Source organism: Salvia splendens, unplaced genomic scaffold (assembly GCF_004379255.2).
Source record: "Salvia splendens isolate huo1 unplaced genomic scaffold, SspV2 ctg823, whole genome shotgun sequence".
In the NCBI taxonomy this organism is placed as follows: Eukaryota; Viridiplantae; Streptophyta; class Magnoliopsida; order Lamiales; family Lamiaceae; genus Salvia; species Salvia splendens.
The window spans coordinates 274-8,749 of record NW_024599502.1 but is presented as its reverse complement, the minus strand read 5'-3'; the positions used below and the strand labels follow the sequence as shown (position 1 = coordinate 8,749).

The 8,476-nt window shown below is 34.3% G+C and overlaps 1 long non-coding RNA gene across 1 annotated transcript; it reads right to left on the bottom strand.

The window, feature by feature from the left end:
• Positions 1 to 3,485: 3,485 nt before the first annotated feature.
• On the bottom strand, positions 3,486 to 4,721 carry LOC121791479. The gene is made up of 4 exons (XR_006048575.1): positions 4,672 to 4,721; positions 4,463 to 4,516; positions 4,174 to 4,346; positions 3,486 to 3,762 (listed from the first exon to the last, which is right to left on the bottom strand). It is a non-coding gene; the product is annotated as an uncharacterized LOC121791479 (long non-coding RNA).
• Between the last annotated feature and the right edge of the window lie 3,755 nt (positions 4,722 to 8,476).

Genomic DNA, 8,476 nt, shown 5'->3' with positions numbered 1-8,476 from the left:
AGTTATGTATTTCCTTGGGTTCTTTGGTTCATTCCATCTTCTAACAGCACTAAATCCTCTAAAACCCGATTAGGTGAAAAAGGAAAGACTAGACACCAACCTTTAATCCACAAAGCATTCCACTAACATTTTATTGTAAAATTAATATTATATAAAAGTAGATCCACATTCCACTGACTTTTTTCACCCACTTTTTCTATATTTTTTAAAATTTGTATTAAGTCAAACGATATCAGTTAATGGAGAACGAAGGGAGTAAGACTTACTAACATTAGACAAAAAAATTTGGACAAGGATCCCGTGCTGACTGTGCTTTGAAACACAACCCACACATAATCATACGCAGGTATGTTTTTCTTTCATCTGATCTCCTTTTCCTTTCATTTTATTTTATTGTGTAATATTCAATTTTTTAAGTATACAAATGAAATATGGTTTTCATGCTTCAAACAAGGCCATTACTTTCTCCAAATTTTCTCACCATGAAACAATTTTTGTACCTAAACCACACAATAAACTTTAATAAACTCATGATAAGGTGATAGTCGAATCCATGTAACAAATATTTGATGTATATATACTTTTATCAAAACAAACAAACCGTCAACAACGTATATTTAAATTGACCTTTTTGCAATGCGAGCAATTGAAACTTTGAATTATTGGTAGCAAGGTGCTGTATCAGTTATCACCACAATTTCAAATGGTTTACGTCTGAATAAATAATACTCGTACAAAATCCGAAAAATTACAAAAACACTTATATTCAAATTTGACTCTGGTTTTGCTTTAAAAGTCCTTATCGCCAAACAAAATTATTGTATTAGCTTCAACAATATAAAAAAGTAATGATAATGAAAGAAAAAGGCTATTTAGTTGGGAAAAATATGAGATGTTAGTGATGGCTGATAGAGCACATTTATCTGCCTCATCATCACAAAAGTCAAAAATTAAACATGGCTTAAATGTGCCTCATCTAATCCAACTTAATTTTATTTTTTTAATAAAATATTATTCCTCTAGTCACATACACAATCTACATTCTAATATAATTTCGACTCCCATCCATAGGCCAAACAAATCCTAATAAAATACTAGTAGTACTCCGTTTTTTTTCTTTCTAATATAATAAAAACACAAACTATTTTATATTTATAATAATAATAATAATAATAACAATATCTATATTTTTTCCATTTTAAGAAAACGAAATTAAGTAATCAATCAAAAAGTGTAGTCGGGCTAGAGATGTAAACAGTCAGGGATAATTATGAGATCCTTCCGAACGGGCTAAAAGAATGCCTAGAATTATTAGTTTTTTTCTTTCATTTGCCTAATTGAAAAAATAATTGGAAAATAAAACAGCAAGTACAAAAATGAGTAATAACCCCCAGTAGAGACTGGTACGATTCAATTCAACCATTGGCGGACACACATGTCATTAAGGAGGGGCTTTAAGCCCTTCCCTAATTAAATTTTTACTATTTTAGTTGTATTATATTATAACTTCGTTAGTATTTTGTGTAAAATGATGTGCAAAAGCCCCTATCAAAACAACAAATTACAAGAAATTTATCATCTCATCCAAAATTTAGAATATATAGCCCCTGCTGTAACAATTTTCTACGTCTGCCCCTGAACACTATTCATTCAGGTTTGACTGTGTCATAGCTCAATAATTTGAGATTTGGCTTATCGTTGGATGAACTGCATTGCTGATATTGACCCCAAAAAAAAGACGGTAGGTACAGCCAGGCCATGAACAGCCAACCATCGTACTGTAACAATAGGATATGTTCGATCTATAGTCATTTGATTAGGGCCTTCCATAAAACCCAAAATTGACCTGAGGCCATTAACCGCGTAGATCACACATCTACATATGGTGACTTTTAGATAAATGTTTTTTACTATTTTGTTTATAATATTGGGGTGACCTTATGAGAGGGACACAACTATATGTAGACTTCTAGTGGAGCTTCTATTATTGGATCCGAAGTCAACACTAAACAATATCAAATAATGCAGTTTCATTTAATGGTTCTCATACTTTATGTTGCCATTTTTAGTGTTGGCATTTGACCTTCCATGCACCAATATTATACCAATCCAAACCTCGTGATTTCATAGTCAGCTCTCTCTCACACACAATCTAGAGATAAACTAATCTATACAATCTTGAAAGTGAAAGCTAACTAAATTATAAAATCCCTAGGCACCTTCTATCAGTTTTATCAGTCTAGTTATGCCTATGAAAAAGGGTCAATAATCCATATCTAAATATGATTAGTATAGCAATTAATCCAAATAAATAAACTTACACTTAGTTACAAGTTGAGGTTAAAGCTTTGCCTCCTCTAAGGTTAGGAGTTCGAACCTTCTCCAAGCATTGTTTGTAAGTCGTCCGATATATCGCGATATATCGCGATATATCGCGTGTATCGGTAGGCCAAGGGTCGATACACACCCAGATGCGACTTAGGCGACTAACATTCGAGTCGTCCGATATATCGCGCGACTCGACCGATTAGTCGCCTGATCGAGTCGAGGACGACTTAATGGGCTTCACTCCAGATTGGGCCAGGCGGACAGGTAGGTGTCTATTCAGCCCATTAGGGTTTCTTTATAAAAACCCCCACTTCAGCCCATTAGGGTTTCTTTATAAAAAACCCCACACCCCCTCCCCACGTCCTCCTCCTCCCAAAACTGATGCCGCCCCTCCAAGGTCTAGGAGGTCGTAATCTGCCAAGGGCTGCTGCAATGAAAAGGAAGAGTGGATCTAAACATGCTGCTGCAAGTAAAAGGACTAAGCAACCTAGGACAGCTGCAATTCCAGTTGAAGATGAAGTGTCAAGTGAAGAGGATGATGAAATGGGAGATGAGAGTGGATCTGATTACGAAGATGATGAAGAGGGTGGTGGAGGTTCAGCTGTAGGGGCTTTCCAAGTGGATGATGCTGTGCTTTGAGTTTGCTTAATTGCTTGTTAGTTGTTATCATGCAAATCGTTGAACATGACTAAATCATTGAACAATATGATGCTGTGTTTTTTCCTGTTGTAATTTGAAGTATATATTGCATATTTTACATGTGTAAAAGGGCAAGTCGCCCGATATATCGATATATATCGGTCTTGAGGGACCTGGACGACTTGTCTGGTGAGTCGCCCGACTTACTATCGATATATCGACTAAGTCGCCCGATATATCGGCTGAGTCGATATATCGGTCCTCTGGCGACGCGGTTCGATTCACCGACTTAAAAACATTGTCTCCAAGGCCTCGTCACGTTTTGCAAATCAAGAGTCGACTACAGTTGAAAGATCTAGTTCTGCAGCTGAGAACAGGGAATCGCTTCCAGTGAGATGAATCAACTGGAGAAGGATTCAGATTTTATGACTGAACCATTTTCATAGAACTTATAGGACATGAAAACAACATGAAGATGGGGATTCACAAGTTATAATTGATTGTACGAGTATTCCAGATAAAACTAACTGAATAACGATAGAAACAGCAATGAAGATATTTTAGTATGCTTACATATATGAAGTACAACAAAAATCCTATCTAAGGTGCAAGAAGAAAATGTTGATTTAGGTAATAAATGATAGGCGCAAGATTTAGAAGAAAAAAAAAAAACTCATCTCACAGAAATTTCGAGTCTCCATATACTTAATGCTTTTCTGGCAGCTTAGCATTATTCGACTCCATCTCCGCTTTGCATTTGTCTTTTAGATTGTTCAGTGGCAATAGACTAGCTTCCTGCAACAGGCAATGGATAATTAGTCGATACATGCTTTCACAGTTTCGATAAGTAATGAAATCTAAAACAGCCATAATGCTACATACATACAACAGCCACAGGCAGAAAAGAACCTAAAACAAAGTCAATAAGTAAGGTTTCAAGAGTTATAAGATGTCACTTTAGTATTTCCACTTTGTTTTTCCATAATTAAGTTATAATTTTTAAACAATGAATAATGCTAATGTAATATGGAGTACAAAAACACCAATATTTTGGATTCAAAACATCAAATAACACTGGGATAATCATTTAATTTCTAACTATCACCTATGTCAAGCGTCCTCACACTTTCAGAAAATGCAGCAGGCCTTGTAACGTATGCTTATAACTCGCTGAAAAGGCTAAGGGAAAAATATGAAGGGGCTTACAAGCTGATTAGTTTCTGCGGCCCATATGTCCGACATATGCTGAAAGAGAGATCTCCACTGATTCATCAGATGAGATTCCAACTTAGAGCTATCACCACCTTGTTTCTCATTGACCTTCATCCTGCTACTTCTTTCAGCCAATATGCTAGCATCTTTCTGACTCTTTTTCAATGCTACGAAAGTTCGAAACAGATGAAATTTCCAAAAAAATGAAGTAGATTGCAAAAAATTGACTGGCTGTTGTTTTCACTAATAGATGACATTTTACTGACACTATGTTATGACTAACCTGATAATCGAGCCTTAATGTCCTTCTGATGGAGGTCCAACCATAAATATTGGGCTGGTTATCGAAACAAAGTGCCCAGACTTAGATAGCAATTTATTAAAACTAAAAGATGAATACACTAAGCAAAGTCACAATTCTAAAAGAACGTCGCAAAATTATAAAAATCAACTGCATACACAACCATAAAGCAAAAATAACTGGTGCCGAACCTTTTGAGCAAAAAGAGCAAGAACAAGCATTGATAGCTTTACTCCCTCCGTCATAAGGGCACATTCATCCTCCTCCAATTTCTTGCCTTTATCTATTCCAAACACTCTCGATTCCTTTGACTGAGGCAGGGCCGTGAAATCAACAGATCCTGACTGATTGAGGACAAAATTATCAGCATTATGATCATCCAAATGATTATGTTCACCCTGAGCCCCATCCGGACTTATGTTCTCTTCTCCGTCATGAAGAAAATCGCCACCAGTTTCACTCACTGTCCGCGAAGTGTCAGCATGAGAACTCTCACCAAGTTCATCAGCAGTTCCAGAAATCTTGTTTTCCTTCAACGAGTCTAAAGGGCTGCAACCATCCACTTCACTGGCCACGGAATTCAAACCCCCCTCTCCTTCAAGATTTTCCAAATCAGGATCCAAGCAATTTAACCCAGCTACTTCGTCACAACCGTTACTCGACCCATCATCATCAATAATATCCAACTCATTAATACTAACATTAACAACATTTTCTCCCCTGAGATCCGAAATCTTGCCTTTCTCACTACCATCATTAAATTGAAGCAGCCAATTACATCATTTCCCCCCTTCAAATTAGCCTCTCTGTTTTCAACGGGTATTTTGGAGAGACCAGAACACGGCCGGGGCGAAACACAAATCCTCTTAACTGTGCCTTTATCACTGAAATCGAAACCTCTTCCTTTCTCCTTCTCTCTCGCTGAAAACCCCCTTTTACCAATCCGATTCGTGACGTCACCTAGAGCAGGCCTCGACCTACTCTGCCCAGGAGATCCACTCCCTTCAGCCATAATCAAACTTTCACAACCTAATTCCAAAATTTTCCGAACCTCAACGAATTCTCAGCATCCTAATTCACAAACCTAGAAAAACGAATATCCTAATCAATTAATAACAATAATTTCGCACACATCAGTAGATTTAGGGCAACCAGAATGCGAGCAGAAAGAGAGACAAAATTACCTAGAATAACTGTGAAAAACGCAATTAGAGCTAAGAACAACGCGTCGGTGATAATTACTGACCTTGGAGAAGAGTTATAGGGCGATTAAGCTGCAGTAGGTTCCCGAATTGGAGAAAAAGAGGAGCAGTGGGAAATTGTGAAGAGTAAGAGAGGATAGAGAGAGGAGGAGGGAACCGCCCTTACTCTTTTGAAATGCGAAATTTGGCGCGATTTTTGAGGGATTTGGCAAACCTACACAAGTTTGTTTTTTGTTTTGTTTTTCCTATTTCTTGTTAGGGCAAACCGCACACCACATACGGGTGCCGCCCGGATCGCTCGGAGGGGTGCAGTCTGCCGAAGAGGTCCGGAGCAGGGTTGGAGACTTGACAAGGGGAAGGGTTAGGGATTCTGAGTTGTCCGTGCTCAATGTTAGTCCACAAGTCGTTTTTTAATACTTGAAATTTAACTTTTTTATTTTCGTTACTAAGTCACATTTTTCTTTTCTTTTTTCTATCTCATAAGAGATGTTACACTTACTTCTTTTTTTTAATTCCTTGCACATTATTATATTATTATAGTATAAACATCTCATAAAATTTCTTTTTATCATCCAAGTATGTAATCTACATTAAGACATAGGACAATCACCATTCACATAATCATACAGAAAAAATTCTCTACAAAAATTTCAGTGGATCCCCACGGCAACCTCATGATCAATGATGCTATTATTAATATGGAGTAATAATTATAGTCAAACCAAAAGTGAAAAGGTAGATTTAATATTTTAACTTTAGGCCTAGTAATTTGAATAACTTTTAGTGAAACAATTTTTGTTATATATAGTGTTATTTAATTTTTGCAAAGTGGATTCTTATTAAAAAACTGAAACAATAAAATTTAATTTGTTGGAATAGATGTATAAGTAGAGATATGGGGAGAGGAGTAAGGAGAAAGAGAAAAGCTGAAAGTGAAGAGGAGTCTCTCATTACAATTTTGGAATGGGGAAAATCAGTGTTTGAAAATCGGACCAGATCGGTGCTCAGTCCGGTAGATTGACGAATCAACCAGCAGTTCAACCCGGAAAAGCCAACCAATTGAACCGTTTTCAATAATTACACCTAAATTTGAGGCCAATGGGATTCGAACGACAAACCTCTTGTGTATAAGTCCAACTCCATTACCACTCCACTACAATTGTTGTGATATAACATTAACTTTAGTTATTCTTATAATCAATTAATACATTTCATTCATTCTATGATTAATTATAATTTTTATAAATTGATTAATTAAATAAAATATGTTAATTATATATTTGTTATTTAATAAACTTTAATAGTAATTTATTACACTAAATTTAAAATTGTCATATATATACATATATATATTTAATTAAATATAAGTTTAAATATATTAGGTGCATATTTATATTTATATTTCACTAAAATTTAATTATACTTATCCACAATTAAGTTTAATAATATTTTATTATTCACTAAATTATAATTATATATATATATATATGAATTTGATCAAAACTACATTTTATTATATAATAAATTTGATGTATTTATATAATATATATTTAATTATATTTGCTACAGTAAAATGGTCCAACCAGCGGTTAGACCTGTCTGACCAGTTGAACCATGAATCAGTAGCTTCACCGGTTCGCTTGCCGGTCCGATTTTCAAAACGTCGGAGAAAATGATCTTATAAGGTACATATACTTGGTCTATTTAACTGCTTTTGGGCTCCTTTTATTTATATGGGTGTGGGCAGCTGGAAATAATTATCTAGAGCCCAATACGAATTTATTCATTTGGGCTGAAGGAATAGAAGGACAGTTAGCATAATTTCAAAAGTTTAATCCCTGAGCTGAATTTATATTCTGTCTCTTTGAACCCAAATCTTTTTTATCTTAAAGACTAGGTGTAGTATTACTAAATAATTTTATGTAATTATAGTTCCAACAAATTATTATACTTCCTCCGTCCCCTAAAAATAAAAAATCTTTTCTTTTTGAACTGTTCTCTAAAAATAAAAACTTATGTGAGAACCACTCTCGTTTGACGCACGTTTAGCGTTTAGAATTAAATTTAAAGTGAACTACAAAAATGGTCATGGACTGGGTTTAACTCGCTCATAGTCCCTGAACTTTAAAAATATCGTCAGACAACCCTGGACTAAGGGGTTTATCTCAAAATTGGTCCTTTTGCCTTTTTTTCCACCCGAAAATTCCCTTTTGGAGTGCGCGGACAATTTGGTCTTTTTACACTTTCAACTTTTAAATCTGATATTATTTCAGTGATGTACTAAATTTGATATTATTTCAAAATTACAATTTTTCTTCTCTTTTTCATCCACCACTTTGTTTCTTTATTTTAAATAATAGATTTAATTTAATAAAATTAAATTTTATATTTAGATTTTTAAATATCGATAAAAAAATTTAATTCTTAAATTATTTTATCACAAGCAATTATAACAACCGAACGAAGGCTAAGTAGAATAGCTCTTATATTTCCATCATGATAAATATTATTTTTCTGTCAAACAGCTGAATATTATATTAAATAACAAAAATTAATAGTGTTAATCAATATTTATAGTGTCCATGAATTAATAGTTTTAATTACTTTTTATATTTAAAATTTTTTAAATTTTAAATTTAATTTTATAAAATTAAATCTAATATTGAAATAAAGAAACAAAATGAAGGGTGACAAAAAGAAAGAATAATGATAATTTTTAAATAATATCAGATTTAGTACATCACTGAAAAATATCAGATTTAAATAGGTAAAAGTGTAAAAAGACCAAATTGCC